Source organism: Callorhinchus milii, unplaced genomic scaffold (assembly GCF_018977255.1).
Source record: "Callorhinchus milii isolate IMCB2004 unplaced genomic scaffold, IMCB_Cmil_1.0 Scaffold3, whole genome shotgun sequence".
NCBI classification, from domain to species: Eukaryota; Metazoa; Chordata; class Chondrichthyes; order Chimaeriformes; family Callorhinchidae; genus Callorhinchus; species Callorhinchus milii.
In genome coordinates, this window is record NW_024704744.1 from 4774915 (window position 1) to 4799110 (window position 24196).

Genomic DNA, 24196 nt, shown 5'->3' on the forward strand with positions numbered 1-24196 from the left:
GCACTGTATCAAATGCAAGGATTAATCTCCCTGCTCTTTTTGAGTTGTGGCCGATCTTTGGGGTAGATATTTTCAGTAGTCGGATCTTTAATGCCCACTTGAGGGAGATGGGGATGGGGAGTTTAACGCCTCATGAAAACGCGTTGTTTAGTTTCGAAGGATAATTTTCAGCAATAAAAACAAAATCACAAATGTATTCTGCTCACACGACACTTCATTATAGATCACATAGTTCTTGCAGAGCTGTAATTTGTAAATGCTTCAAAGTATTGACAGACCTTCTTGGCTTGGAGCCCAGAGTGGGTTTACGGAAGAGAGAGAGAGAGAGCGCAAGATTGTGTCCGGGAATTAGATGAATATCCTGTATGTGGATTGTTTAAGTACAATAATGAGGTCTTAGGCACTGCTTTTTCAGAGCTGAAAAGCGACAACCAGCTCTGAGCCCACTCTCGGATTATCGCCGAGTCCTGTGTGTTATTCAGCAGCTGCTCTTCCTATGCTCCAGTTACACTGCCTGCCGCCTGTTTGTTCTGGCTTCAGCGCAGCCTTGCTATTATTTTGGGGCAACTGCTTCCACTGCCAAAGCTGCAGCACTGTATCGGGATGCGAGTTACAGCCGTATAGTAATGTTCCATGTAATTCTAGGCAAAGTACATCTAGTTACACCACTTTACAGTAAAATCCTGGTGAAATGCTTTGAGGCTTCTCGATGAAGTGATAAGTCGCTCTATCAAATGTCAAGGACAGTTCAACTACAAAAACTTGCAATTATATAACACCCTCCACGCAGGATAGCGTCTCAGAGCGCTTAACAGTAGCGGAGCCTGACACCCCCTAGCGGGGGAGAGTGGGAGGTGGCTATAAGCACAGCTGAAGAGGAACGTTTTCAAGCAGGACTTGAAACAGGGGAGAGGGGGCAAGGCGGAGGGATTGAGGGAGAGGGTTCCAGAGTTTTGGGGCGTAGTGGCTGAAAGCGCGACCTCCGATGGTGGTACGAAGGGTGCAAGGGATGAGCAGGAAGTCGGTGCCAGTCGCGCAGAGGTGCCGGGTGGTGGGTTGGGGAGTGAGGAGGTGGTGGGGAGGTGCCAGGGATTGAATGGATTTGAAAGCGAGTGCGAGGATCTTGAAGTCGATCAGTTTGGTGATGGGGAGCCAGTGGAGCCTGGGCCAGAACTGGTGAGATGTGGGTATGGAGTTTGGTCCAGGTCAGTATACGGGCGGCAGAGTTCTGAATGAGCTGGAACTTTTGAATGGTGGAGTTGGGCAGACCAGTGAGGAGAGCGTTTGAGTAATCCAGGCGGGAGGTGACAAACATGTGCCGAGGTTTCGACTGCATTTGGAGTCAGGTACGGTCAGAGGCGGGCAATGTGGCAGAGGTGGAAGAAAGTGGTCCTGGTCGGGGACCGGATGTGCGGGAGGAAGGACAGCTGGGGGTCAAACCAGACACCTAGGTTGCGCACTGGTCGGTGATTCTGAGGGAGAACCCAGGGAAGTTGAGGAGTTTGGCTTCCGTCTTATCCATATTCAGCTGCAGGAAATTTACACTCATCCAGGCCATGATGTTTGCCAGACAAGCTGATAGAATAGTTCATATTATACAGCAAGCTGTCCAAATAGAGAGGGTCTTGGTTTATTATCGCTCTAGGCTCTGTTCAGTTATCTACCCTTCCCACCTTCCTCAGCTCCCACCTGCAGTTCGGGTGCAAACTCTTGACTGTCCAGCACCTTGGAACGTGAAAGGCGCTATATAAATGCAATTTATTGTTGTGGTTATGCATCTTGCATTTCCCCCTCCACAGGAACGGTGCTGGATAAATGTAAATTTGTATTGTAATTTGCATTTTACTGACTGTGCAAGAGCCAGCCTAGCTTTGCGAACACTCTGCACTGGACTGTATTGTCAGTATCAAATTCAAGCATTATTTATGTATTTATGTACAGATTATTTATGTACAGTAAATTTCTGCTAATTTGTCATAGAAGTTACCTAGTTATTTAAGAAAAGGGCTCAGTAATGAGGCATTCGGATGCTAGGCATATGTATAAATACACAAATAAATGTGGCTGGGACACTGACAGGTACAAAAACAACACATTACATTTGTACAACCCCTTTCACTTTGGGAGGACATCTCAAGGTGCTGAGCTGTCAAGGTTTTGGAACAAGCTGGGGATTGCCATGAGGAGGGGTGGAGGACAGGGGTAGGTGGGTGATTGAAGGCATGGTGGAAGAGGAGGGTCATGAGATGGGCCTTGAAGAAAGCATGGGAAGGGGGCGAGGCAAAAGGACTGTGGAATGGATTTCCAAAGGGCATGGTGATTTAAGTGGTAGCGACACATTAATCCAGGGTTGAGTTATCAGCAGTTTACTGCATTTCTGCAACATGACAGATTTGCAATCAATGAAGGAATGAACAGAGTCAACAGAAGAAACATGATTAGGTTTGTTACAATGCATGACACAGTGATAGATCATAACCCAGGAACGCTATTGGCACACATTGGCTGTTGCTTCACATGACTTCTGTTCACCAGCGCAACATGTATTTACATCACTTTGAGATTCAAAGCTGCTGGGAACCAATTAGTTCTCCTCCAGATCATTCACTGAGATCCAGTGCAGAGGAGCACAAAGGTGTAAGGGATTCATAACAGCAGAAATGTACTGGGATATCACTGCAAGAAACACCAATGCAATCAGGAACTGCTATGATCATTCAGTGTGCAAAATACAGGTTACAGTGTAAATTTATATTTACAACAACAACTTGTATTTATATAGCGCCCCTCATACGGGGTAGCGTCCCAGGTTTATCCTTTTACAGCGCCTTTCAAATTATCTCAACAAATTCAAAGGGGAATTAGATAGTCGCTAGGCAAATAAATGGACTGAGGGTTTCTGTAAGCTAGAGCTGTGTAAGATTACTTATTAATGTATGGAGTACTGTAGCTTAGTAGTTAGAGGACTCGCCTCGCAAGTGAGAGACCTGGATTCAATTCACAGGACGGCGGAACATTGGGCAAGTTTCCTTACTCCACACACCTGTTTACCTAGCAGTAAATAGCAATCCGGTAGTTAGTCGATTGGCAGATCATTTTTCCAGGGGTAATAATTTCTACAAAAAACATAATATAAATCATATATAAATAAATAAAGAAAGAAGTATTTGGGTCACTCAATCCACGACTGTTTGTGGGACACTGCTGTGCGCAATTGGCTGCTGCGTTTCACCCACAAAATACTTAAGTCAATTCATTTTCCAGTATATTCTGTGATGCGCTTTGAGATATCGCGAAGAAATGATAAGGCACGATATCAACTGCAAGAATTATTATTATTATAATGTGCGCAATTGGCTGCCGCGCTTCACCCACAAAATATACAGTCAGTTCACTTTACATTATATTCTGTGAAGCACTTTGAGACATCTTGAAGACGTGATGAGGCACTATATCAAATGCAAAGATTATTATTATTACACTCAAATGCATAGTCATACAATTTTACAGTAATTCCTGTGAAAGATTTGAGATGTCTTGATGTGATAAGGAACTATATCAGATACAAGGATTAGTATTATTATGATAAGAGCCACAAATCTGTCATAATAATCCCTCGAAAACCCAAAACAATAATAAATTGGTCATTTTCAATCTACGACTGTTTATGGGACATTGCTGTGCGCAATTGGCTGCCGCGTTTGCCCACAAATATACAATCAATTCACTTTACAGTGTGTTCTGTGAAGCGCTTTGGGACGTCCTCCCGACGTGAAAAGCGCTGTATCAAATGCAAGGATTATTATTATTATAAGACGTGCTATAATTATTAGTATTATTTTTGAATCAGCCCATTAAGGGAACAAATTCCACCTTGCTCTAGATTTACTCTTATTTAATAACTGGCAGATCAGTGGTAATAATTCCTTCAAAAAATAAATAAACAATAATAATAATTTGGTCACTCAATCCATGACTGTTTGTGCGACATTGCTGTGCGCAATTGGCTGCCGCATTTTGCCCACAAACTATACAGTCAATTCACTTTGCAATATATTCTGTGAAGCGCTTTGAGACATCTCAAAGACGTGATAAGGCACTATATCACAAAACACACAGTCACGACACTTGGCAGTATATTCTGTTAAGTGCCTTGAGACATCTCGAAGATGTGCTATGGGGCTATATCAAATGCAAGGTTTATTATCAGTAGTAGTTTTAACTGTTATAAGTATTCATATTAACTGTGTTATCTATAATTATTAGTATTACCAGCTTGGGTCAATGACAGAAGGGACCTCTGGAACTCTTTGACCGTACCTTTGATCAACACTCTCAAGCTCCCCCTCCTTTACTCCCTGCTCAATGAACCGGGAACTCAATTTGCGCTGTGTGAGTGCAAATTGTCGTCGTTATTGAATGCTAACATTTGGTGACAGTATTGCTTTGGGTCGGAAGGTTGTAGATCCCTCGCCAGGGCTTGAGCGTGAAATCTAGGTCAGGTATTTGCCTACCACTCACTCTATGCCAGCCACAGTGACATGCCTACCAGCTAGCTTGGCACTGAATTAGAAATTACAGCACAGAATGTAGGCCTAAACTAGTGCCAGCTTCTCTACTGGAGCTGTGCACTCTAATCCTTTGTTGAAACAGAGTCCGTAAATACTTTAAAAGGGGAATTAGTTAGATGCTTGAATAAGAGGATTATAGAGAAATCATGGGTCGGGGGGGGGGGTGGTGTGGGGGGGCGGAGGCGGTGTTGGTTGGTGGGTGGGCAAGAGAGTTGGATAACTATCAGATATACCAAGACAACAGAGCAAGGGGATACAGGATAAGGCTGAAATGGGCAGGTTCACTCTCTCCCCAGAGCAGCATTGTACTCACCTACTCAAATCCGTATTAGGTGCAGGTCGGCAAGACTTGGGGGACCCCAGAGTGCGCATTGGGGTAACTGCTGGAGTCTAACCAGCTAAAAAACACATCACTTGCCATTAAGAGCACTGGCTCGCAAGCTTTCCCACTGCTTGTCCAGCATGGATCACCCTACCTATTAGGGCTTTGTCTTGCAGGGTTAACAGGAGCTCTAGTTCCCTAGATGTTAGACTGGCTCCGTTGCTAGAATTTGTCACCTCTGATTTAAAACAATTGCGTGTTCAAGCCCCACGTCAGATTGCCGATTAACTAATAATCATTATAATGATATTAATAATATTATAATAATAATATAATAATCATTGCACCTTTCATGTCAGCTGGATATCTAAATGTGCTTCATTGGATATACTGTAAATTGGAGTGACCATGTGTTTTGTGGTTGAAATTTGCACACAGCAATGTCCCACAAACAGCCATGAAGTGAATGATCAATTTTAGTATGAGGGATGATTGGCCTATAAACTGGGAGAAAGAAATTCCCTTCTCTTATCGTATAGTGCCATAGGATTTTCAATATCCACCTGGATGTTATAGCTTTATAACACACTCTGAGATGTTTTCATTTAAGTGCTACATCAAATTAAGGTTCGTTTCTACCTCCTCATGTAGCCGTGCAGCCAAGCTTATTTACTCAGTAATATGGTCCTTTAGCATATTGTTTCGAGCACTCGCCTCGCAAATGAGAGGACCTGGGTTTGATTGCGGGCAAGGCAAAACCTTAGGCAAGTTTCCCTACTCTACAACAACAACAACAACAACAACAACAAGATTCCATTTATAAAGCGCCTTTCACGTCAGGAGGACGTCCCAAGGCGCTGCACAGTTGGGTCATGACTTAAGCAGGGGGGAAATGGTCAGGGTGAGGGGAGGGAAGGGAGGGAGCGAGGAGGGGGGAAATGGTCAGGGTGAGGGGAGGGAAGGGAGGGAGCAAGGAGGGGTGAAATGGTCAGGGTGAGGGGAGGGAAGGGAGGGAGCGAGGAGGGGGAAGAGAGTCGAGAGGGGAGCTGAAGGCAGGTCAAAGAGAAAGGTTTTGAGACCGGCCTTGAAGGAGGAAAGGGAGGAGGCGGCGAAGGCACTGGGGGATGGAGTTCCAGAGCCTGGGGGCTGAGAGGCTGAAGGCCACCGATGGTCGGGCGGTTGGGGCGGGGGACGTGGAGCAGACCGGAGCCAGAGGAACGGAGGGTACGGGCAGGTAGGTAGGGGGATAGTAGGTTGGAGAGGTAGGAGGGAGCAAGGCCGTGAATGGCCTTGTAGGTGAGGATGAGGATCTTGAAATCAATCCTCTGGGGGATGGGGAGCCAGTGGAGGCGAGCGAGGGTGGGAGTGATGTGGTCGCGAAGCCTGGTGCGGGACAGTACACAAGCTGCAGAGTTCTGAATGACCTGCAGCTTGTGGAGGGAGGTGGCGGGAAGGCCGGCGAGGAGAGAGTTCCCATAGTCCAGCCTTGAGGTGATAAAGGCGTGGACCAGGGTTTCAGCAGCGTGAGGGGTGAGGTAATGCCGTGGTCTGGCGATGTTCCGGAGGTGATGGAAGGCGGTACCAGTTGTGGTGCGGATGTGAGGGAGAAAGGACAGCTCAGGGTCGAACAAAACGCCGAGGTTCCTGACTGGCTTTGAGAGGTGGAGAGTGCAGCCTTGGATGCTGATGGTGTCGGCGCCTGAGGTGCGGAGGCGCTGACGTGAGCCAATCAGGAGGGCCTCGGTTTTTCGCACGTTGAGCTGAACAAAGTTGTCTCTCGTCCAGGACTCGATGTCGGACAGGCAGCTGTCAGGACATCGGTGGTCGTGGAGTTGAGGGTAGAGGAGGAAAGGTAGAGTTGGGTGTCATCCGCATACATACTCTACACGCCTCTGTTTACGTAGCAGTAAGTAGGAACCTGGTTGTTAGTCGATTGGCGGATCATTTATTGGGGTAATAATCCATTAAAAAATTTAATAATTTGGACACTCAATCCATGACTGATTGTGGGACACTGCTGTGTGCAATTGGCTGCTGTGTTTCATCCACAAAAAAATATAGTCAATTCAGTTTACAGTATATCCTTGAAGCTGTTTGTGACGTCTCGAAGACATGATCAGGTGCTATATCAAATGCAAAGATTATTATTACAACACGATTCCATTTATAAAGCGCCTTTCACGTCAGGAGGACGTCCCAAGGCGCTGCACAGTTGGGTGAATATTATTATTCATATGGAGAAAATCAACACTGCTTCATTCCCACTGCCCACCTTGCCCTCTGTACAAACATACACCACACACACACACATTGATGGATGGCATAACTACACTTTACTACAAAGGTGAAAGGAACTGAGCAGAACAAGCTCCAATTACGCTGTCCAATATTTTGTTTGCCCGTGAGGTTCTCCTTTAGTAGAAGATACGATTGTAGACCGGAGGAGAAGGGATATGAATTATTACAAGTTGAAGAATTATGCTTGCATGGCTGAAAGCTTCCTGCTATTCATCAAGTACTGTGGTATTGTAAGGCAAAGAGAAGGAGTTTGCCCTCCACTGCTACACCACCGTAAGTTACCTCTGGCAACGATTCTGAGACTAATAATAGTGTCAGCTTGGCTCAATTGGTAGCACTCTCAATTCTGAGTCAGAAGGTTGTGGGTTCAAGTCGCACATTGGGACTTTGAACTCACACTCTAGACCGATCTTCCAATGCAGTGCTGGGGGGAGCACTGCATTGTCAAAGGTGCGAAACTTCGAACGATATGTTAAACTAAGGTCCCATCTGCCTGTTCAACTCGATGTCCCGTACCCCCATCACACCAGTCCTCGCCAGGCTGCACTGGCTCCCTATCACAGAATGGATCGATTTCATGATCCTCTCACTTGTCTACATATCCCTTAGTGCTCTCGCACCTCCCCACCTTTCTGACCTGCTCCCTCTCCACTCCACTACCCCCTGCCTCCACTCAGCTGGCTCTGACCTCCTGGTTGTACCTCGTCCCCTCCGCCCCACCATTGGCAGCCGTGCTTTCAGCCACCACGTGCCGAAATTTTGGAATTCTCTCCCCTAATCCCTTCACTTTGCATCTCCTTCCCCTCTTTTAGATCACGACTAAAAAACTTCCTCTTCAACCATGTTTATAGTCACTTCCTCCCTCCCCCCGGATCAGCATCAGGCTCCGCAAGTTGTTGCTGTTGATGTTAAAGATCCCATGGTACTTTTCAAAGTGAAGGGAGTTTCTCCCGATGTCCTGGTCAATCCCCTATGTAAATTATAATAATAATATTTGCATTTGGTACAGCACTTTATCATGTCAGAGGACATCTCAAAGCGCTTCACCAGAATTATTGTAAAATGACTGTGTATTCGCATGCCATTGCAGCAGCACAGTTGCACACAGCAATGTCCCACCAACTGCCATGGAGTGAGTGATCAGTTTTATTTGGGGGATTGTTGGCCACGACACTGGCAGAGAGAAACTCCCATTTCTCTTTGAATAGCTCCATGGGATCTTTAACATCCACCTGAACAGGCAGCTGGAACTTGGTTTAACATCTCATCCAAAGGACGGCACCTCTGACAATGCAATACACCCCCAGCTCTGCATTGCAGTGTCAGCTTAATCCTTATACTTTCTGTAATTCCATTCGCATTAGAAAGACATCTCAAAGCTCTTCACAGAATTTATTGTGAAGTGCAGTGCTTGTATTTTTAGCAGGTGAATATGGCAGCCAATTTTTGAGCAACAATGTCCCACAAACAGTCATGAAGTGTGTGACCAATTTTTATCTAAGGGATTGTTGCCCAGGAAACTGGGAGAAATTCCCTTCTCTTTTCAAGTGCTACTTCAGGGTCGTTAACATCCACCTGGACAGGCAGTGACATTTAAATTTAAGTGCTCTGAGCTGCTACCCTGAGTGAGGGGTACTTTGTAAAGACGAGCTGTTGTTGTCGTTGAAGTGAAAGTGAATGATTAATTTGATTCCGGCCATTACATGTGCAAAGACCCAACAACGTTCTACTCAGTGGTGCACAACACATGAGAAACACTCACACCCACTCTTAATCTATTGCAACCCTGTTAGTTTGTCCTTAAGCAAAGGCTCTGGTGCTTGAAGTCGCGGACATCTCTTCCAGTGATGTACTCCTGTGTTCATGGCATTTCCAGCTCTGTAGCTCAACATAACAGGATTAGCAGTTGTGTTACCAGTCATTCTAAGATGCTTAAGACTCAGTGTTCTCTGCCTATTATACTTGCAGAATAAGCTGCTTGAAGCTACCGAGTGTAGCAAGCTGTAAAATACAAGATTCCAAATAAATAGCGAGCACCCTCGACACTGACACAACAGATTAATTCATTCTCCACTTTTGTCAACAAATTGCCGAACCCATCAGCGGTTTGTGAGGTATGGAAATAACTTGCATTTTTATTGTGCCTTATCGCGTAATTTGCAGTCAGCCGTGTTCTGTGTAGTGACTGTTTTGGGAGTCAGTCACCCCAGCCATTACCGGCAAAGTAAAGTCCCAGTCAGCTGCACATCTGACACATCGCAGTCTTCAAACCAAACTTCTGGAGTTCCAAATATGTATTTATTCTGTTTGTCTGGAATCGAATGCGCATGTTCCCTCCAGAAAGACACAGCCTGCACACCTAATATCGGAGAACCCTAGGTTGGCAAGAGCCAAGTTGGGGAGGTTAGAGGATGAGTTGGGGTAATTGCTGGAATTTAACCAGTTAAAATTTGCTGTTGTGAAAATTGACTGGCAAGCTTCTTGTGGCTTGGCTGCTTTCACCACAAAATACACAGTCAATTCACTTCACAGTGTATCCTTCAGCCTCTCTGCTCCCACCCCTTGGAACTCCATCCCATATTCACTCTGCCTCGCTCCCCCCTTGTCACTTTAAAGGCACATCTTAAGACCCTCATATTTGACCGTGTCTTCGGCCACCCTTCCACCCTTCGTGACCTCCACCCTCTACTGATCCCAACCGCCCCCACCCTGCTCAGGTTCAAATTTCTAACTGTCCAGCGTCTTGGGATGTCCTCCCGACGTGAATGGTGCTATACTAATGTAATTTTATATAGTATGCTGTGAGGCACTGTGCGATGACTCAACGACAAGATAAGGCGCTATATTATATCAAATTCAAGGATTATTATTATTAGCCAACTAATGTCATCGTACACATGAAAGGCATTCGCTTCCTGTTAACAGATGCCAAGTGGCAAAAATATCTTTCTTTCATAAAACGGTGTTCTCCTGGTGTCCAGGCCAATAATCTCCCAGAACAAATTGATCATTCATTTCCTGACTGTTTGTGGGACATTGTTGTGCATAAATTGGCCTTAGCTGTGTCAGCAACACGAAACTTGCTAGTCAGGATTCACAATGTTGAATTTTTAACTTCTCGTTACAGTAATTCCTTTGAAGAGCTTTGAGACGATGTGATAAGGTGTTAAATCAAATGCAAGGATCATATTATTATTTGCCCTTTTTTTAACCCCGAGACAACAACAATAATTTTGCATGCATAACATGACCCCTAGATATTCGTAGATGATTAATAGCCTGGGTGCATAACTAAGGAGACACAAAAATGCCATCCTGGGATCATTTAGTTAACATGCATCTGTGGGCACAGTTGTTTGATGCAGGTCTACTACTACTACTAACAATAATAATTCTTGCATTTGATATTGCGCCTTATCACATCGTTGAGACGTCCCAAGCACTTCACAGATTATATTGTAAAGTAGATTGACTGTTTGGTGGGCGAAACGCAGCAGCCAATTGCGCACAGCATTGTCCCACAAACAGTTGTAAATTCAGTTACCCAATTATTATTCTTCTTTTAAGCGATTGTTACCCCTGGAAAGCAATCCGCCAATCGACTAACAGCTGGGTTCCTACTTACTGCTGGTAAACAGAGGCGTGTGGAGTAAAGAAACTTGACTAAGGTTTTGCCTCCCTTGGGAATCAAACTGGGGTCCTCTAGTTCAAGGCAAGTGCTCTAACCACTACGCTATGTGACTCCATACTGTGCTGTATACCACATTGTCCAGATATTGAAGAGCAAAGATGCAGGTACGTCTTCATAAAGGGGTGAATCATTAGAGCTGTGAATAGTGTTTCAACGATGTGAGTTTCATTCATTGTAAATAGTGGCATTGAGTCGTGTGGTTCGAGATAAACAGAAAAAAGGCTGGGACGGTTTTACTCTAGTGAATCCCAAATCCGCTGAAAGCCCTGCACACAACACTGTTTGTTTCTCACCAATATTTCCTCATGTCTTTGATGCCTCGTCCAGCTCTCCTTCTGAATGAGTCTATTGATCCGGCCTCTCGTGGCGATGAATTCCAAACCCCAACAACCCTGTGATTGAAGGAATTCCTTTCAGACTCTTTCCTGATTCTATTGGCTAACAGTCCTGACACTGTCATCGTATCCCTCCCTAATCTCTTATGCTCCAGCGCAAAAAAAAGTCCTGGTGTAGCCAGAGTCTATTCATTCGAACCTTGTGGATCTGTACTGGGGCATTTCCAACTCTGGAACACACGTTCCATAATGAACATAAGAATTGCAAGATGAAAGTAGACTAAGGTCCATCCAGTTTGCCTTCCATTATCCTGGCAGTCGCCTGCACATGTCATGCCCCAAATTATATAAGAACATAAGAATTTATGTTCTTACCCTCAAATACTTGTATTGCAAGCACCTAGACTTGTATGACTGCATGCAACCATTGGAAGTTCTATCCACATCAATTAACATGGGCCACCTTCCACAACTCATTCCTTGGGGACTGTCACTCTTCATTCAGCTGCCTAGTTTTTAACCAGTCTGTTTATTGTGACAAAACATTAATAATAATATTATTATTTGTAATAATGATAATAATAATAATAATCCTTGCATTTGACATAGCGCTTTTCACATCGGAAGGACGTCCTTTCTCTTTGACCGTGCCTTCAGCTCCCCTCTCGACTCTCTTCCTCCTCCTCGCTCCCTCCCTTCCCTCCCCTCACCCTGACCATTTCCCCCCTCCTCTCTCCCTCCCTTCCCTCCCCTCACCCTGACCATTTCCCCCCTGCTCGGGTCATGACCCAACTGTGCAGCGCCTTGGGACGTCCTCCTGACGTGAAAGGCGCTCTATAAATGGAATCTTGTTGTTGTTGTTGTTGTTGTCCCAAAGCGCTTCACAGAACACACTGTAAAGTGAATTGACTGTAGATTTGTGGGCGAACGCAGCAGCCAATTGCGCACAGCAATGTCCCACAAACAGTCGTAGATTGAAAATGACCAATATTTTTTTTATTATTATTTTTGGTTTTGGAGGGATTATTATTAGGCTCTGTGTGGAGAAAGGAAACTTGCCCAAGGTTTCGCCCTCTGCCTGGAATTGAACTCAGGTCTCTCACTTGCAAAGCGAGTGCTCTAACCACTGAGCTACAGGACTCCACACTTAGGGTTAGGGTAGATTAATAAAAAAATTAACGGCCCACGGTATTTTGGGGACAGTGGCAGTTTGGATTAAGAACTGGCTGAGTGACAGAAAGCAGAGGGTGGTGGTTAATGGGTGTTTCTCGAAATGGAAGGAGGTGTGCAGCGGTGTCCCCCAGCGATCGGTATTGGGACCACTGCTCTTTCTAATATATATTAGTGATCTGGACTTGGGCATAGAGAGCATTATTTCCAAGTTTGCAGATGATACAAAGTTAGGTCGGGTAGTAAATAGTGAGGAGGACTGTAACCAACTGCAGGCAGACATACACAGAATGGTGGAATGGGCTGACATGTGGCAGATGGATTTCAATATGGATAAGTGTGAGGTGATACACTTCGGTAGGAAAAATGATAGGAGGCAATATAGACTTGGTAGCTCAATCTTAAGGGGGGGTGAACCTACAGAGAGATCTGGGTGTTCAAGTAAGCGACTCATTAAAGGTAGCGGGGCAGGTAGATAAGGCAGTAAAAAAGGCATTTGGTGTACTGAGCTTTATTAGTAGGGGCATAGAGCATAAGAATAGGGAGGTTATGTTTAATCTATACAAAACACTGGTTAGGCCTCAGCTGGAGTACTGCGTCCAGTTCTGGGCACCTTACTTCAGGAAGGACATTAAGGCACTGGAAAGGGTGCAGAGGAAATTCGCGAGAATGATACCAGGAATGGGGAACCTTAGCTATGAGGACAGGCTGGAGAAGTTAGGACTTTTCCCATTAGAGCAGAGAAGGTTACACGGGGACCTGATAGAGGTCTTCGAGATCATGAAAGGTTTCGACAGGCGAGATAAGGAAAAGCTGTTTCCACTGGTAGGTGTGTCTGTGACCCGTGGTCATAGTCTTAAGATATCTACCAAAAGAAGCAGAGGGGAGGTTAGAAGACATTTTTTCACTCAGCGAGTTGTTTGAATTTGGAATGATCTGCCTGAAAGGGTAGTGAAGTCCGATTCGATAACAGCTTTTAAGAGAGAACTGGATAGGTTTTTGGGGAAGACGGGTTTGCAGGGTTATGGGGAGAAAGCTGGTGATTGGGGTTAGTGAAAGTGACTTGCTCTGTCAAAGAGCCGGCACAGAATGGACTCCTTCTGTGCCGTAATATTCTATGAATCTATGAATCTATGAATATTGAAACACAATCATATTTCAAATGATGTGCACAATTAGTTGCCACAAAATACACAGTCACTGCACTTTACACTATATTCTGTGAAGAATTTTAAGACGTCTCAACAGCATGCTAAGATGCTATATCAAATAAAAGGATTATTATTATTATAATATAGTGCCTTATAATCTTGTCCTGATATCTCAATGTGCTTCACAGCATATACTGTAAAGAGATGTGACTGTCTGTATTTTGCGGGTGAACACAGAAACAAAATTGAGCACAGCGATGTCCCACAAGCCACAGAGTGAGTGTTGATATGACAGTTAATTGTTGCAATGTATCATTGTTGTCAAAATAACATGAATTATCCTGATTGTTTATTCACAAACACAACTCGTCTCCGGGCTGCTAAGCTATGATGGCAGTTTACAACAACAGCAACAACAATTTATATTTATATAGCGCCCTTCATGTCGGATGTCTTACGTTGGCATTTCGTTGAAATGAAAATCTGATCCACTGTATAGATCACAAGAGAGGTTTTGAATGAAGAAGATCCTTCAGCCTCTCTGATTTAATCTTTCCATAACACCAGCCTTACCATCCTTCCATCACAGCATCGAGCTCATTAAGCATTGAAACACACAGTTCCTGCACTATGAAGCACATCCTGTGAAATATTTTGAGACGTCCTCCTGACATAAAAGCTGCAATATCAAATGTAAGAATTATTATTATAAAGCTCATTTTAAATGAGTTCAATGTCTTGGCTTCAACTGCCCTTCCTGCTTCCTGTCTTCCAGTCATCAATTACCCACTGGTTAAAATAAAGCTTCCCAGTGTCTATCCTAAAATTGTCATTTGTCTTTTGTGACCCACAACCTATGTCCTATTATTCTACTGCCTCGGTGCCTCCAAAGAGCACTGCTCTAGGTTTGTTTTCTTAATCCCATTCAAAATCGTATATCCTATGTGATATCTCCTTTCAAGACTAAAGAGCCTTAGTCCGTCTAATTGTTGCTCATGGATCAATCCTCCAGTAAAACCCAAATCAATACTTTAGAATGCTTCAAGAATAAGAAAACATAGTTTTGGAGTTGTAAAGGGCAATATCAGGACAGACACCAGGAACTTTCTCTTTCCACAGAGGGTAATAGGTTGCCAGGAAATGTGGTAGAGTCCTGGGCACTAGATTCGTTTTAACAGTAGTTGATGCATTGTTGAGGAGATGGTGTGGTGGATGTTCTGGAGAAATTAGAGAGATTAGATGGACTGAAAAGCTGTACTCTATTCAGACTAATATTGTGATCCTCATCACTCTCCATGGGGCTTGCCAGAGATTAATAATAATCCTTTATTTGATATAGCGCCTTATCATATCTTTGAGATGTCTCAAAGTGCCTCAACTGTATACTGTAAAGTGAATTGTGTGGGCAAAATATGGCAGTCAATTGTGCACAGCAGTGTCCCACAAACAGCCATAGATTGAGTGACCAAATGTAAAAAAAAAATATTGGGAATGACAACATTGTTTTAAGCATCTTATCACTTCAAAACATATCAAAGCACTTTACAGTTATTTGTGTCAGATATGGTGACTCTTATTTGTAGATGTCAGCCTGATTCAGTTGTAGCATTCTTGCCTCCGAGCCAGAAGGTTGTAGGTACAAGCTCCAGATTGGGACTTTGAGCTCCAGGACTTTGCTGTCACTCCAATACAGTGCTGGGAAGTGCTGCATTGTTGGAGGTGCTGTCATTCAGATATTGTGCTAAACTGAGATCCCTTCTGCCTGTTTAAATGGATTGATATGAAATTCTGTAGCTCAGTGGTTTGAGCACTCGCCTCGCAAGCGAGAGACCTGAGTTCGACTCCAGGCAGAGCAAAACTTTGGGCAAGTTTCCTTACTCCACACACGTCTGTTTACCTAGCAGTAAGCAGGAACTCGGTTGTTAGTCGATTGGCGGGTTGCTTTTCCTGGGATAATAATTATTTTAATAAAAATTGGTCACTCAATCTACGACCACGTGTGGGACACTTCTGTGTGCAATTGGCTTCTGCGTTTTGCCCACAAAATATATAGTCGATATACTATACAGTATATTGTGAAGCGCTTTGAGACATCTTGAAGACGTGATAAGCCACTATATCAAATGCAAGGATTATTATTATTAAGCATTCTGAGGTAGTAATTGAAAAAGAAAGGAGTTTTGTCTGGCATCCAGGCTAACAATGCTTGAATAACAACCATGATCCACATGTATGTGGATAACACCCAACTCGACCTTTCCTCCTCTACCCTCAACTCCACGACCACCGATGTCCTGACAGCTGCCTGTCCAATATCGAGTCCTGGACGAGAGACAACTTTCTTCAGCTCAACGTACGTAAAACTGAGGCCCTCCTGATTGGCTCACGTCAGCGCCTCCGCACCTCAGGCGCTGACAGCATCAGCATCCAAGTTTGCACTCTCCACCTCTCAAAGCCAGTCAGGAACCTCGGGGTTCTGTTCGACCCTGAGCTGTCCTTTCTCCCTCATATCCGCGACACAACTGGCACCGCCTTCCATCACCTCCGGAACATCGCCAGACTATGGCACGACCTCACCCCTCACGCTGCTGAAACTCTGGTCCACGCCTTTATCACCTCAAGGCTGGACTATGGGAACTCTCTCCTCGCCGGCCTTCCCGGCACCTCCCTCCACACTGCAGGTCATTCAGAACTCTGCAGCTCGTGTACTGTCCCGCACCAGGCTTCGGGACCACATCACTCCCACCCTCGCTCGCCTCCACTGGCTCCCCATCCCCCAGAGGATCAAATTCAAGATCCTGATCCTCACCTACAAGGCCATTCACGGCCTTGCTCCCTCCTACCTCTCTGACCTACTATCCCCCTATCTACCTGCCCGTACCCTCCGTTCCTCTGGCTCCGGTCTGCTCCACATCCCCCGCCCCAACCGCCCTACCATCGGTGGCCGGGCTTTCAGCCCCTCAGCACCTCGGCTCTGGAACTCTATCCCCCAGTGCCTTCGCCGCCTCCTCCCTTTCCTCCTTCAAGGTCGGTCTCAAGACCTTTCTCTTTGACCGTGCCTTCAGCTCCCCTCTCAACTCTCTACCCCCTCCTCGCTCCCTCCCTTCCTCCCGACGTCCTCCCGACGTGAAGGGCGCTCTATGAATGGAATCTTGTTGTTGTTGTTGTTGTACTTACTGCTTGGTAAACAGAGGTGTGTGGAGTAAGGACACTTGTCTAAGGTTTTGCTAGTGCCTGGGAATCAAACCTGTGTCCTCTCACTTGTGAGGCGAGCACGCTAACCACTACGCTGCGGAGCTACGAGAACAGCTTGGAATGGCTGAACGGCCTCCTCTTGCTCATGTGTTCAAACACGCACCAGTGTGTACATTTTTGGCCGATCTGCAGAGTTGTTGTGATGCATTTCTCTCCACGATGTGTTTGAGCACACATCCCATTGATGGCTGGTTTTCTTGACCTGTGAGAAATTGACACTGTCTTCTCTGTTACAGAGAGTCATTATTCAGATTACTCCAACATTTTCCGGTGTTTTGCTGCGGCTCAGTAGCAAATCTTTATCCACATGGCTGACACTCAGATTTTCATGGCTTTCCAGATTGCCTGGCTGTGTTGTGATCACGCATCACAACTCTTCCGCTACTCTGAACCCGATAGATTTTAGAAACTAACACACTATTTTTGTGCTGCAACAGGGTGATTTAAGCTCTTTCACAACTATGTTTGAAAATCCTCCCTGGCATCTGAAAGACAAAAAACATTCGCTCTCTTTTCTGCTGTTCCTGCAGTATTTCTTCCCTCTGAAGTTTGTTTTTGGCTACACAGGAAACAAATATATAACCCTTGCATTTGAAAAAATAATAATCCTTGCATTCAATATAGTGCCTTATCAAGTCCCTGAGACATCTCAAAGCAGTTCACAAAATGTACTGTAAAGTGGATTGACTGTGTATTTTGTGTTTGTTTCACACAAACAGTCATGAATTGAGTGACCAGATTATTATTTATTGAAGGGGTACTGCCTTACCACATTGACAAGACATCTCAAAGCACTTCACAAGTGTAATGACTGTGTACTTTGTCGGCAAATGTGGCAGCTAATTTGCACAGTACCAAGTTCCACTGACACCTAAGAAGTGAATGACTGCATTTATTTGGGGGATTGTTGGCCAGGACACAGAGAGATACCCCACTCACATTTTGAGATGTACCATGGAATTTTTAACATTCATCTGAACAGGCAAAGAGGACCTGAGTTTGATGTTTCATATGAAGCACCGCAGCTCTGACAATGCAGCATTCCCCCCAGCATTGCACTAGAGTGTCAGCCTAGACTGTGAGCTCAAAGTCCCAACCGACTTGGGGCTTAAACGCACATCCTTCTGATTCAGAGACAAGAGTGCTACCAACTGAGCCAGGCTGACACCTGTTGCATGTAACTGAATTGTACTTACATCGTCATCTAACAGCGAAACTGTTCACAGGGAATTTCTATTTGATATTTGTAGCACAGCGGTTAGCATACTCGCCTCGCAATTCCAGGGCAGAGTGAACATTTAGGCAAGGTTTCTTACTCCACACACCTCTGTTTACCTCGTAGTAAGTAGGAATATGGTTGTCAGTTGATTGGCTGCCCTGTTGTGTCCACAAACTGCACAGTCAATGCACTTTACAGTATATTCTGTGAAGCGCTTTGAGACACCTTAATGACATGATAAGATGCTTTATCAAATGCAAGGATTATTGTTATTATTATTTGTAGATGGGTGGGTTATCTGACTTTCACACTGTAATGTTAAAGAAAGGAGTTTCTTCTGGTGTCCTGGCCAACAATCGTCTAAATAAAATTGATTGTTCACTTCAGTGCTGTTCATTGCTGTGTGCAAATTGGCTGCCATATTCACCCACAAAATATGCAGTCACTACACTCTACAGTACATCCTGTGAAGAGCTTGATACATCTTGATCATGTGATATGAAGCTATATCAAATGCAAGGATTTTTATTGCTTTAAATGAAAGTTGGTGTTTCTGCATAGAGCTTTGATCGTAAAATATACAGTCAATTCACTTTACTGTATATTCTGTGAAGCACTTTGCGTCATCTCAACATAATAAGGAGCTAAATCAAATGCAAAGATTATTATTACGAGAATGAACGTCTCAAAGCACATGACAGCTATAGCACATAGAAGACCGAACAAGGCAGTGATAAAAACGGTTTAATGATTATCATGGATGTTTGTCTGTCTATTCCTAACAAACTTTTTGGCAGATCAAAATAATCAGTCAAACACTGGAAGTGGGTGCAAAGTTCAGACAACAGCTCATAAAATATTAAATATCCACAAAAAATATGCGCTTCACCAAACTTGGAGCCTTGTGATGTCCTCCCGACGTGAAAGGCACTTTACAATTATAATTTTGTATTGTATAGTATGATTCAAATGCACACTGTAATGTATGAAGCAGAGGATTTAAATGGTGGTATTTGTCTCTGTGAGTGCAGAGCAATTTAGATATTGATTCAAAGGGAATATGTTATTAAATGCCCTTGACTTGCTTGCTGGTTTAATAACCCCGGTGTGCTTTAAGATCAATAGAGAGACTCTAAAGCTTCAAACAGATGTTTTTCCCGTGTTAAAAAGTAAATCAAAAGTGAAGTACTGTACTTTCATACGTTGGAACTTCATTAGTTTACTCAGCAGCTGAGAAAATCATTTGCTGGCAATTCATAACAGCGGCTCTATGTCTTAACCAGAAGCACGTCACACAAGGAAGTCTTCACTGATCGGATGTGCTAAAAGATCCTGTTATTTGATTGGAAAAGAAAAGGGTGTTTCTCTCGGTGTCCTGGACAACAATTTTTCACATTAATTTATCATCCCCCTACATGACAGCCTGGCTCACTCTCTCCTCACAGTCAGAAGGATGTGGGTTGGTTCCAAGCCCCACATGGGGACTCTGAGCTCACAGTCTAGGCTGACACTCAGTGCAATCCTGAGGCTGTGCTGCATTCAGGTCATGTTTTGGATGTGACGTTAAACCAAGGTCCTGTCTGCCTGTCTGAGTGGACATTAATGATCCCTGTGACACACTCAAATGCGTAATGGGAAGTGATGTGTGCCAGAAATGAGGGCTCAAACCTATCCTTCTTCATGGACAGATAAGCAGGGTCTCCTTCAAGGTGACATGTTTGGCACAGATTAACGTTACTGTTACCCACATTAATATCCAATTAATTTAATGTGGTGATGCTGGGGGTTTGGGCGGGGGGTGAGGGTAATAATTCCCCAAATAAAATGGATCATTCACTTCATGATTGATTGTGGGGCACTGCGATGCACAATTTTGCTGGTTCGTTCGCCTAGAAAATACATAGTCACTATACTATCCTGTAAAGTGCTTTGAGACATCCTCCTAATGTGGAAGGAGATTCGTCAAATGCAAGGATTATTATTTCTAAATCAATCCTATTTTGCAGAGCACTCTGAGATATTTACATTTACGCATAAGGCACCACATAAATAGTAATAACAATCCTTGGTATAGAGCCTCATCACATCTTTGAGACTTCTCAAAGCTCTTCACAGAATATATTGTAAAGTGAATTGACTGTAAATTTTGTGGACAAAATATGGCAGCAAATTGTGGACAGCAGTGTCCCACAAACAGTCATGGATTGAGTGAACCAATTTATGATTATTATTATTATTATTTATTTTTGAATGAATTATTACCTCCAGAAAATCTCTGCCAATCGACTAATAACCAGGTTCCTACTTACTGCTAGGTAAAGAGAGGTGCATGGAGTAAGGAAACTTGCCCATGTTTTGCCCTGCCTGGGAATCAAACCCGGGTCCTCTCGCTCGTGAGGCGAGTGCTCTAACGCGTACTCTACATGACTCAAATGTAGGTTGCTATGTAACTCCAGTTTGCAGGAGAACGATGCAGCTTGACAGAAATTGCGGACGTGACAACATAAACATTCAGTGGCTGTCTGCCATTTGCAGTCACACTGTGGACACATCAGATGTGTACAAGGCAGACGTGTCACTGAGGTCATATTGATCGGTGAGATTTTACTGTGTGCAGAATATTGAGTAAAAATAGCAAACACTTGTTGCAATGGCTGAAACACAAAGGAAAATTTGCTGCTAACAAGAAGTCAAACCAGTTGCGAAAATCATATCAAGGAGGGTTTTTATGGAATGTTTAAGAGAATTAGTGAGGGTAGAGAAAGGGTTTTGGTCAGCAAGTTGGTGTCCGACACATGCTAAAGCCCATGACCGTGATTAAGACTGAGAATTCCTCATTTCGTTTTGTCAGTCAAGTGTCCCATGCTTAAGAGTGACTATCCTTCTTGAGGGGTCTCCTTGAAGCTGAACTCGCTCCAAGGTGACATGTTTGGCAAACGAATGTCAAAAATGAGCCCAACGAAAGAAAATCAAAACAATATCTCTGAAAGTTCCATGTGTTGGTGCAATGCATGGAATTCTCAGTATGGTTTGTATACTCTTAAGCATGGTGATGTGTTTCCTCATGTGTCAAACACCTGGCTGACCAAATAAAACATTAGTATCCAAACCATTCTGAGAGTTCCAAGTATGGTATCTACACACGGAAATTTCCCTGTGTTTGGAATGGATTGTGTACTCTCTCCCAGAGGGACACACGCTTCTCATCTCATTCCCGACAGTATTACGTGCAAGTTGGTGAGAGCCAAGACTTGGGGGACCCAGTGTGTGTTGAGGTACTGCTGGTGTTTATTGAGCTAAAATCATATTGAGATCATTATCTGGCAAGCTTCCCCTTGGGACAACACTAACCCTGAGTACTTTGGCTGGCAGGGTTAACAAGAACTAAGTGTGAAAGATCCCTGCCTTTGGGGTCTTATCCATATTAACTTGGTCACTCACTTTATGGCTCTTTGTGGGATATTGCTGTGTGAAAATAAGCTGCCGTGTTCACCTACAAAATATACAGTCACTGAATTTTATAGTAAATCCTGTCGACAACTAGAAAAGGTACTCTATCAAATAGAAGACCTATTATACATATTGGTGGAACACTCTCGATGAACCGGATGTCATCAACCTCTTCCAGTTTCCCTATGACTCGAGAATAAACTTTGCTCCTCTCTCGATTGCTCTGCTACAGACGACAGGCAATTCAGTGTCAGATGGGAAATAAGGTCCCTGCCTTGCCTTGCACAGCAGTGTGGGAAGCTGAAAGAGATCTAGGGGTGTCGGCTGACTCATTGCTCAACATGTCAAAACAGTGTGAGGCAGCAATAAACAAGCAAACTGGACGCTAGGCTATATTGCTAAATCAGTTGAGTTTAGGTCCCCAGGAGATTTACTTGGACTATACATTGATCTAGTCAGTCCACATCTTGAATACCACATATAGTTCTGGTCTGTAAACCTGGTCTACAAATTGTAGCATAGTCAGCGCAGAGGAGAGCAACGAGGATGATCCCCAGTGTTAGAGGAATGAGCTATGAGTGATAATTAGACAAACTAGGGACCTTTAGTCTTATGAAAGATGACTCAGAGGGGACCTCATAGTAGCGTGAGAAATATTAAATGGAATTGAAAAAGTAAATCTGGATCAATACTTTAGGAATCACCAAGACAAGGTAACAAGAGGATATTAGGTTTAGACTTGTCAAGGGCAATTTCAGGACAGATAGCAGGGAGGTAATCCTTTACTGCTAATTAATAACTGGAAAAGATTGCTAGTAAGGATGGTTTGAGGCCTGGACACTGACCTCTTTTTGGAAAAAAACTTAATGTTGTGATGGAAAAGCAGTGTTATTTTCTGGTTTATTTTTGTTTAGCTGAGTGCTTGACACATCCAGAAACCCATCCATCACCATGCTTAAGAGTATCGAAACCAAGCTGAGAATTCCATGCCCACCTACACATGGAAATCCCAGAGATAGATTGTTGGAATGGAATGCACACTCTCTCCCTGGAGGGATGCCTCCTGCTTACCTAATTCCCTAAAATATTAGGCACAGGTTGGCAAGAGCCAAGACTTGGGGGCCTCAGAGTGTGTGTTGGTGTAACTGCTGGAGTCCAACTAGCTAAAACCGCATAGCTTGCCATTGATATTGCTGTGGGGTGGGTATTCTGGAGGGATGAGATCAGGTGAACTGAAGGGCCTTTTCAGGAAAACTGATGTTGTGATCTACTGAGAATGGAATGGACATTGTAAGCCTTGAATAAAATAACATGTCTGCTAAGTAAGATGGAGTATTTGCCATTTGCCTTAAATACCTGTTTTGCATACGTTAGATTGGAATGGCAGATCCCTTAACATTGCCAATGTATGTAGACTCAAGCATGACAGGTTTGCAATGCCAGTAAAATCATACAAGTACAGATAATTACAAGAAAGCAAGAACAACCGTGAACACATAGATTTCCATGTGTGTGCATTGAAGCATGCAAAAATGAGCTAGTAAATACATACGGACCACTTTGTCTACAAAACAGAAAATAAATAAAGACCCTCCTTTGAATATCTGTTGCACTGAAAGTTTTGGGAATATCACACATGGTCCTTCCGGAGCTCTATATTCCCAATTACGAACGCACACAGTTTGACAGAGATTTAAGTACTGTTTTCGGAGACCTATTACATGGCAATTACAATGCAAAAGGCTTGCAATGGGCAGAAGCTGTGCTTTTTATTAACATATTCGGAGGTAACCTGCAATTAACAACTGCGCAAATCAGTGGATTGGCACTAGACATTGCACCAGCTTTGAAAAAAATCGGAGGATAGGAAAGCATTTTAGTACAAGAAAAAATGATACTCTAGTTTTGTTTTTGATAGCAATATAATAATAATAATTTTAGCATCTATTGTAGTATGTCAGCCTGCTCAAAGCACAGGATGGGATCATAGGAACATAGAAACAGGAGTAGACCATTCAGCCCATTGAGCCTGTTCTGCCATTCTATTAGATCATGGCTGATCTGTACCTCAACATCAATTATTGCCTTTGTCCCATATTCTTTGATACTCTGACCTAACAAAAATCTATCCGCCTCAGTCTTGAAAATGTTAATAAATCCAGCAACCATAGCCTTTTGGGGCAGAAGATTCCAGATTTCCATGACCCTAGGATATACTGTAAATTGTAATGTATTTTGTGGGTGAATGTGGCACATAATTTGTGCACAGTAGTGTACCCCAAGCAACCATGGAATGAGTGACCAATTTTATTTAGAGGATTTTTGGCCAGGACACTGGGAGAAACTCCCTTCTCTTTTCATGGAGTGCCATGGGATCTTTCTTTAACGTCCATACTGACAGGCATACGGAACCTTGGTTTAACGTCTCATCCAAATGTTGGCACCTCCAACAATGCAGTGACTCCCAGAACTGAATTGGAGGATTATCCTAGACTGTGAGTTCAAAGTCCTGATGTGGGGCTTGAACCCACCAACTTCTGACTCAGAGGCGAGAGTGCTGCCGACTGAGCCTATAATAATGACAGAGTTATTTCTCCTGGTGGGACTTTCTCCCGCTGTCCTGACTGAGGCAGTACAGGAGCGAGATGCCTTGGCATAAGGTTGGTGTGAAAGAACTGTTGTCTGATAAAAGGGAAGTGAACTTTGAACGTTAAACACCTTTAAACCAAGCTCC